Below are 10,390 nucleotides of genomic sequence, written 5' to 3' on the forward strand. Positions count from 1 at the left end.
GCTTGTTGAATTTTTCTCTTTTTATTCAAATCAAGTTTTTGTTGGGGTGGACTTGTCCTTTAATGTTAGAGATTCTGGTTCAGAATATATTAGATATAAATAAAAGGATAAGGGCCTATATAGTCTTGGAGGTTGTCTTTTGTTTGGCTTATTGTGCAGATTTTCCATCACAGCAATTGTCACTGGAGCAAATGTTGTGGAACCCAGGTTGCTTCAGTTTCATTTGTTTGAACACTCTTTTCTTTTGCTCACAAAAATCTTGAATATTTGCCCAACAATACATGTAGCAATTACACTGAATCGGTGCCAACTTACCCGGGCAATTTTTGTTTACATTATTTTGCTTATATTGTCACTAATTCAAACAAAAGATGAATTACAAAGTGCAAACAATGGGCCATGATGTCAAAGAAATTTAATTCTATAGTTGATTTTAATAATCAAGTGTATGTTTTTTTTGTTAACAAAATTACCCTTACAACCTTCCAACTACTTGAAGAATTAACATCAACATTTTGCCCGTGGCATAGCTCTTACTGTATTTTTTTAAAGGTAAAGTCCATCCCAGAAAAATGTTGATTTGAATAAATAGATAAAAATCAAACTAGCATGATGCTGAAAATTTGATCAAAATCGGATGTAAAATACTGTAAGAGAGTTATGGCATTTTAAAGTTTCGCTTATTTTGCACAGCAGTTTATGAAAATGAGACAGTCGATGATATCACTATTTCTTTTGTTTTTTAATGTCTGAAAAATCTCTGAATTATACAATTTTTCATTTTTTACAGATTTTACAAAAAGGGCCAACTTGCCTGACCTATTAAAATAATGTTAATTCCACATGTTCAGGGAGAAATTAATCTTTTTTTCACTTGATTAATGAGGTAAAAATTAGAATATTCAGTATTTCACATAATAAAATACAAAAGAAATAGTGAGCGGATGAGTCTCCTCATTTGCATAACAACAAGGATGTGCATATAACTGTTTCGTTATATTAAGCAAAAGTTTAAAACATAACTTTCTTATTTTACATCCGATTTTGATGAAATTTTCAGTGCTATGCTCATTGGACTTTCTCTTTTTATTCAAATCGACATTGTGTTAGGGTAGACTGTGGATGTGTAACACTGAAAAACACATTTTACTACTGATGCCCTTTTTTTAAGGCTTCAAATTTGTAATGAGTGCTGTGGTCAATTACTTGTAATTTAGTAACAAAGAGAGCCAACTCTCCTAACTAATGAATGAATGAATGAACTTTATTGATCCTCCTCGAAAAAGTAACATATAACAAGATACTTGTACAATAATATGCTAACACATATGTCTAAAACGTTAAAAAGCAACAAACATCGATAATTAAAGGAAAGTAATATCAAGACGAGGAAGACGAGGAGACCTTTGGAAGCCAGGCTTGTTATACGGTCCCTCAGTATTGAAACAATACATTATTTGTTTGTTTAAAGCAAAACTTGATTCTAGCTAAACTGGTTGATAATACTAAAAGAAAAAAAAAATACAGGGATACATATGTGGTTAAAAACTATTTACAGAAAAATAATGGATACGTTGAAAAAAGTAGGTATATAAAAAAATAGATAGATAGACAAAAAGATAGAAAAACAGGGGGGAGCACGAAGTTACAAGATAGAAAATGGCAAGAGATAAGAGATTTGTAAAAAAAATAAATTGAAATGACTACTAGTACTTACATGTAATGATAGGAGCACTGATGTACCAGTTGGTCAAGACATTTTACAGAATTGATATTGCTAATCACATAGTTCTGCATGTATTTAAAAGAACAATTATACATCATAAATGTACTTATTCAAAAATAAAAGTTTCAATTTCCTTTTAAAAACAGAAATACTAACAGACCCGGTAATGTTGGAGTTCAAAGAATTCCATAACTTTGGCCCTGTACAGATCAGTGTTTTCTGAGCAAACATTGTCCTTGCATGAGGAATACGCAGTGCAGTAGCATTTCTTGTCGGGTAATTATGAAATTGGTTGTTCCTATGAAATAAATGTGTTAACGTCAATGGCAAATCACCTCTATGAAAATTATACATGAGCGACCCCAACTGCAGAAGATAAACATCTTCCAACTTCAAAACATGATGTTCATAAAACAAAGGAGAAGTGTGAGCTAGAAAGTCAGCATTACTAACCGCTCGTATAGCTCTCTTTTGGACCAGAAATAATTTATTCAGCTGTGTCTTAAGAGAGTTACCCCATGCAAGGATCCCATAATTTATGTAAGGAAGAATCAAAGTTGAATATATAATTTTCAGAATATGTGTTGGGAGATACAATTTAAGCCTGTTTAGAACACCTACATTCTTTGACAACAGCTTACATAATATGTTGATATGGGTTTTCCAGTTTAGATTCTCATCAATATGAAGACCAAGAAATTTAGTTGTAACCACTCTGTCAATTAATACACCATCAAAAGAGATATCACCAGGCAGAGTTTTGATTGTGTTGCTAAATAACATGTAATTAGTCTTCTTGAGATTGAGGGACAATTTGTTTGCATGAATCCAGGTTGTTACTTTTTGCAACTCAATATTGACGGTATTCAGGAGATATTGAGGATCTTTATGGGAAAAAAATATATTGGAATCATCTGCAAAAAGTAAAAAAGATAGCAGTTTAGATGAATACTGGAAGTCATTAATATACAATATAAACAAGAGGGGTCCTAAAAGTGATCCCTGAGGGACACCACATGTTACACTATGCAATTCCGAATCCACACCATTTAAAGAAACAAACTGTTTCCTCCCTGCCAAATAACTTCTGAACCAGTTAAGGGCTGTGCCTCTCATTCCGTAATATTCCAGTTTACTCAACAGAATATTATGATCTACAGTATCAAATGCCTTAGAGTAGTCCAGAAAAATTCCAATCGTGTGGGTGTGGTTATCAAGGGCATTTGCAATTTTATTAACAAAATGCAAAACAGCGTGGCTTGTGGTATGTTTTTCTCTGAAACCGAATTGGAATTGAGAGAACACCTTACTCTCATTCAAAAACTTTACAGTTCGTATGTATACTAGCTTTTCCAAAAGCTTAGAAAAGGTTGTTAATAGAGAAATTGGACGATAATTTGTGAATAATTTTGCATTCCCTTTTTTAAATACAGGCACTACTTTAGCAATTTTCATCCTCGAAGGCACAGCCCGATTTAACAAAGACAGGTTAAAGATGTGTGCAAGAGGTTTCAATATGCCATCAACAACATCCTTAATTAAACCATTTCCAATACTATCACACCCTGGGCTTTTCCCTTTCTTTAAGGCACCTATTAAATCAAGAAGTTCCTTCTCTTTTATGGGCAGAAGGAAAATACTTTGCTTGTTTGGTGACTTAAGATAATGACGAAAGTGTTGTTGAAATTCTGGTATTTCCCTTGACAGATTAGGGCCAATATTACAAAAATAAGTATTAAATTTCTCCACAATAATCTTTTGATCATTGATCAAGTTGCCATCAACCTCCAACTCATTTATATTGGACACTTTTTGCTTTCCTTTGAATAAGCTATTAATGACCTTCCATGTCGCCTTAATGTCATTACACGCAACCTTTAATCGATTAGCATAATATTCTCGTTTAGCAGTGCGCAATAGTGAAGTGAGGATATTTCTATAACTGGAATATTTTCTTCGTGAATTTTCACATTTACTAACTTTATATTTGTGAAAAAGTCTATTTTTCTTATTAATTGATCTCAGTAAAGAATTCGTAATCCATGGCATTTTAGGCAATTTCTTATAACTAGGACGGTCCACAGATCGAAATGGGACATTATCATTATACAATAGCATGAATTTATCAAAAAAAGTATTAAATGAACTATCTACATCATGATCTGAGAGGACATCATCCCATGTAGTTGCCATTAAAGCATTCTTAAACTTGGCAATGTTTTCAGGGCTATTTACCCGAGACCGTTTATTTGTAGTATCAATGAATGGACGCATAAGCAAAGCCATTCTACAATATACAGGAAAATGATCTGAAAGATCAGAAATGACTATACCAGATTCTGGTAAAGGATGAACATTGCAGAAAATGTTATCGATAAGGGTAGCAGACGTGTTTGTTATTCTTGTTGGTTTAGTAATCAGTGGAACAAAAGAAGATGACATAAACATATTCACAATTTCATTAGCCTTATCATCTGAATTGCAGTTAAGCAAATTAATATTAAAATCTCCCATTAAAAACACACATTTATTGTTCATTACATTGTTAGTAATTATTGACTGCATCTGTTTGGAAAATGACTTCAGATTACCATGAGGAGGCCTATAAATAACTCCTATAATAACATCTTTCCTGCCTGGAAGTAATAGCTCAACAAATAAAGTTTCTAAACTCTCATTCATAATAGTGATATCTGGACAAATGTTAAAATCAAATCTGGATGGGACATAGACAGCCAAACCACCACCTCTTTTCTTATCCCTGTTATTAGTAACTAAACTAAAACCAGGAACATTATACAGACTTGTCAGTGTGTCTGGCAAAACTTTTATCATTGCTCATCTCAGACACTTGTCTTTATATTAAAGTTGATTTCTGAATCTCAGGAGTTTTAATTAAAAATGGAATAACAGCTCAATAATAATGCATGAAGCAGATGAGATGAGCAGCTCAGAGCATCGGTCATTGTGTGAATAATCAATGGAATTCCTATAAAGTGGGCGTCTGAGGCATACTTCAAATAGTACACATTTTTACACAATAATTCTTGCATAAGCATTAGAAATCTATAGAGCTACGCACACTTTGTAATCAGACCCAGTCCATAACTTGTTTATAACTAAGTACTGCAAACTTCTGCAAGACAGAGATACATTTAAAGCCTGGTTTGTGAAGTCACAGTAGCAATGATTTTCAGAATCTTTTAAATCGAGAATTTGAGATATATGCATGGAAAAAAATTACACAAGGGCTCTGGCCGATATACATGTACATATACATGTAGTATTTGACTATTCAACCAAACATGGCAGACTAATTACAATGTAAAAACAAGCTTAAACCAAGTTAAGTTGAAGAGAATAATTCTGGAAATTGAATTTGGGGGTTTTATTTTGGCTTGTACTGTAAACGGAAAATTTTCCATGGTTTCACAGTGTATCATCATTAAAAGGCAAACTGCAAGTTTGATACTACTATGCAACGTACAAGTACATGTACATCCACCTTAAATATGTTTCCAAATACAAGTAAATTGCCTGTAGATCTATGGACAAATAGATTTTCATCAATCAAAAGCTACATTGTAATCACAACATTTTAAGCAATCTAATAAGGTTCATACTATTATCATTTGGGCAGTCATTGTATCAGGACAAGGAACCAAAAGACTTTGGAAATTCATCAAATATAAATATAAGTAAAAACGCATAGATCTCTGAACAATGTTGAAAGGAAACCCACAATCTGCCAGCCACAGAGATGTTAAGTACAATGTAACCAAACCAAACAAAAGAGATTCCTTTCAGAGAACCACATCATGCTTCATCATCACCATGACAACCAGGGACTCTTTTCAAGCACGCACAGCTGGGTTGGGAAAAAATGTCATTCAGGTTTATACCCAGAATTGAATTGGAATCCTGGATGACACTATCAATGGAACAGACTGTTTGATTTAGTGGACTGGTAAATGGGAAGGGGTTTGGATTGCTTCTTTCGCTGAAAAGAAAGCCAAATATATTCAACCTCCAAGACAGATCAAGTCAACACTTGAGTCAGAGGTCTGTAAGGCTAACTGCAGGTCAAAGAATCAATATCAATATACTCACTCTGGTTCTGAAAATAGAGGTGAGATTAAAGAGGGAGATGTGAAAACAGAATGAATGAAATGCAGGGGGGACTTACATTGATGAGCGGATACCATGCGCGACCAAAAAAATGTAAAAAGGATGTTTTTTCAAGATGTTACGTACATAACGTAATAATAAATGTGTCAAAAACACTAAAATAATGAAAAAAGGGTATCTATTTTGCTAGGAAAGCTAGGTGTTTAGGGTCACTTTTGAGAGGGTAAAAATACTAAATTTTGCCCTAATACATGTACATGTAGTCAACACTACATGTTTAACTTGAGAGTCCGATATTTTGTTACTCTTTCTTTAATTTAGTGCGTGTGTATCATTGAAAAACACATTTTAAGGCCTGGTCACACCGCCCAAGTGTTGTTGGAGCGGTCGTGGAGCGGAGAGAAAAAAATCACCAGTTGCTACCGACCCGTTCACCATTTTCGATTTCGATTGTTTTTTTTTGTTTTAGATTTTTGTTTTCAATTTTTTCCCGAATTTTGTGAGCGAAATTCGACCCTCTCTCCCTACCGCTCCACGACAGCTCCAACAACGCTCGGGCGGTGTGACCAGGCCTTTACTACTGATGCCCTTTTTTAATGTTAAATTCGTAATGAGTGCTGTGGTCATACTACTTGTAATTTAGTAACAAAGAAAGACAACTCTATCAATAGCAAAACTTTTATCATTGCTCATCTCAGACACCTCTCTTTATAATTTTTATATTAAAGTTGATTTCTGAATCTCAGGGTGTCAAAAACACTAAAAAAAAATTTAAAAGGTAGGCCTATCTATTTTGCTAGGAAAGCTACATGCAACCGCGTAGCCAGGATTTCATTTTGGAGGGGGCGGTAAATGCACGCGAAGCGTGCCAACACTTACAGAGCGCGCGAAGCGCGCTCCCTAGGGGGTGGGTGCAGGGAGGGGGAGTTTCCCCCTCCCGCGCGAAGCGCGAAGCTTTTAGTGTTTCATAAATTAAAATGAAAAGGAGCCGTTTCTCTTGTCTCTAGTACCTCCAATTCGGTTGACTCCATTGCGATTTTGAACCTTGTTTTCAAAAGTGATTGTGAACAAACAAAAGAGGTATTAATGGAGGAACTTAAGATGATAATAACTCCGCGCGAAGCGCGGAAGCTAAAGTGTTTTATCAATTTTTCTTGCATAAAAAGGGTCCCGAGAAAAGGGTATTCTCAAAGATATATTGAAACTTTCTTTGGAAAGATCAGATTTGATTACAAACAATTTAGCATCAGTGCATACTTTTAACTCGCAAAACTGAGGAGAAGATTGGTAGAGGAAGATATTCCTCCCCGCGCAGAGCAATGAAACTCTGAAATTTCAAAGGGCGGACGTTTCATCAAATGTAAATATCTCTAATACCCAATCGTCTCTTATTCAATTGATTTTCTAAGATTATTGAACTTCATTACAAGGAAAATAGTGCGCATAAAGTTGAAACTTCTGTGATTTATTGAAATTATCTATCTATATAATAAAGGATGATTATTATTTTTTTTTACTTATCCTGAAGCGCTTCATTTTGAATATAAAGAAACTTAAGTGTCATTCAAAATTTCAAACTGAGGGCGCAAAACAGGACAGGAGATGAATGTATACAGGGAAATGACATGAAGTTTAATACAATTTGATAAAAAAAATATTGTACTTTTTTATTTAATACGACACGAATACCTTCCTCTTTTTAAATTAGGAACCTGTTTGCCCCCAAATTATGGTTGTTTATAGTAATGAGCTGAAAAGCGGGAGAAGCTGACTTTATGGAGGTGACGGCAGAAACTGATATAAAGATTTTACCCGCTCGGAGCCGACCAGACCAGAAGTTGCGCGATCAATTGAAAAAAAAAATAACTTCATATATTTACTTCGGCCTAACTTTACTCAAATTCATGCCCTAATGTATACAATTTTAACTTTCACTGGCAAGAAGCACATAGCTGAGGTGGAAAAACAGGGTTAAGGTGGGGGAACAATGGAGAACTTCAATATTGTCATTTAACCGCGCGCAGCGCGGAAGCAAAATTCATATAATAATTTAGAGCAAGAAGAGTGAAGGAGTTTCTTTTTTGAGAAAAAATAAAGAATAAAAAGAAAAAACACAAAGCTACCTTTCTTCCCTTTCCTCCCTTCCCTTTTCCTTTTCTCCTCTCTTTTTTCCCTTCTTTTTTTTCTTTTTGGGGACGTTTTGGGGGGGGCGACCGCCCCCACCGCCCCCCCCTGGCTACGCGCCTGCTAGGAAAGCTACATGTAGGTGTTTAGGGTCAATTTTGCGAGGGTAAAATATGTACTTTTTGCCCTATAAGTCAACACTACATGTTTAATGTTAGAGTCCGATTTGCGCGAGAAATGCACTGTACATGTACACGTAGTCTGAGATCGCAATGGTGGTTGTGCATAAAGGCAATGAAGCAATTTTACTCTGAGACTGAATAGAGAATCATTACCTTTACATTTCCCATCCATTGTTCAAAGTTATTTTTTCCTCTGATTGAATAAGATCATCATCAATTCAGTTCTTCAGATAAGAACCACCACATACTTATGGTGCAGTAACATACAAAGCAGTAGTCCATCTCCTTGGGTTTTCTTTGGATTGCGGTATAATGAATCTGAGACAGAGACCTTTTGCTAATTGGGACTACATGTAGCAATGTCGAAAATTTTTGTGACAATAACATTCACATAATAATTTCACAAACCGAAAATAATACCTGTTCAGATGATGTACATTATAACTCAAATGAATTGGGTAATTTCAGGACCCACTTTAAGGACATTTTGATGCTAATTTAGGCCTATATTTTAATTTTAACATAAAAAAACTTTCTCCACTTGTTTTCAACAATGAATTTATTATTAGCCTACACGTTGTTAAAGGCAAAACAAGCCCCCTATTTGCTAAGCCTTTTATATTAAGCTGTAAAATAAGACCAAAATCGAAGGTCTACTCTATTCCCCTGTATAGATTTGGATTACATGATCATTGTGTACATGTTCATGTACCTCTTCTACCACCTGTCAACTACCCTTTTTTTAATCAAAATTATTTGAATTTATGCGCATACATGGATGAGCTCATACAATCAGACATGATAGGCACCATTTTCAGTTATACATGTACTGGTGTTTTGATAGATTTTCTTAATTATCATTATTCATATAGTTCAATAACCTTGTCCCAAGTTACGTGTAGTAACCCAAGGTGAAAAAATGATTGGAAACATTTGGATACGTTTGAAAAAAAATTATTTCTTTGTATAATCACTTCTTAATCTTATACAATTATTAATTTATGCCTTGGCCAAAACCTAAATTGATTTCCCTTTCAATTACAAAAAGGCTTAAAATGTAGGTTTCATTTCTAAATTAAGTTTACACCAAAAGAAATCCTCACAAGAATATGCTCAAAAATTAGTTATTGAGCAATCTAGCAATCAAAAACAACTACTTACATGTAGATTATTACAAAAAATAATTTCTTCTTCTGAGAAAGAACATTCCTTTGACAGGGTACCAATGTGTATTAATTACATGGTTCAATATACATGTATCAGCTCAGTGCTAACTTTGAAATCAACTATTGAATAATTATTCACAACTAGGCTAGCACATCAATGATGTGGAGCTCATCCAGCATCTCGCAACGAAATTTAACACAATTTTAATTTCAGCCCAGTTGACACTGTAGTGAATTATAATGGTGACATAAAATGAGGATATAGAATTGAAATTGATGAAGAAATGACATAGAAGCATTTTTGTGATCTATAAGTAAATTTCATATAAATTAAGCATAAATAATTTTCTAGCAAAAATTTCTTAACTCTGTGTAGAACCTTGGTGAACCCCATGTAGCTCTGAGATGAAACAAAAATTATCAAAATAAATAAAGTATTTTTTGTGAGTTTAGAAAACATATGAACAAATAAACATATTTAATGAGTTTCAAAATTCTGTGTTGAAATTTTGTATCATCGCCTCAAGCTATCATATAAAGAAAACAAAATTGAAATTGATCAACAAATGAAAAGAAAAACATTTTTTGTGATTTATGAATAAATTTTGCATAAATTAGCATAAATCATTTTCTAGACAAAATTTTGTGTACAAGTTTGGTGAACCTCATGCAGCTCTATTAAATGGAAGAAAAAAAAACAAAATTGATCAACAAATAAAGAAAAAGAGGTATTTTCAGTGATTTATGAATAAATTTTGCATAAATTAGCATGAATAATTTTCTACAGAAAATTTCAAAATTCTGTAAAAGTCTGGTGAACCTCATTAAGTTCTACCAGATGGAAGAAAAAAAATCAAAATCGGTCAACAATTAAAGAAGAAGCATTTTATGTGAATTTTTAAAAATACGCATAAATTAGCATATTTAATGAGTTTCAGAATTCTGTGGAGAAGTTTTGAATCCCCCACCTAGTGCTATTATATAATAAGCAAACAGAATTGAAATCGGACTTGAAATGGCGAAGAAGCATTTTGATATTGTGGACGGACATTATATTAGTCAAC

Source organism: Lytechinus variegatus, chromosome 12 (genome assembly GCF_018143015.1).
Source record: "Lytechinus variegatus isolate NC3 chromosome 12, Lvar_3.0, whole genome shotgun sequence".
In the NCBI taxonomy this organism is placed as follows: domain Eukaryota; kingdom Metazoa; phylum Echinodermata; class Echinoidea; order Temnopleuroida; family Toxopneustidae; genus Lytechinus; species Lytechinus variegatus.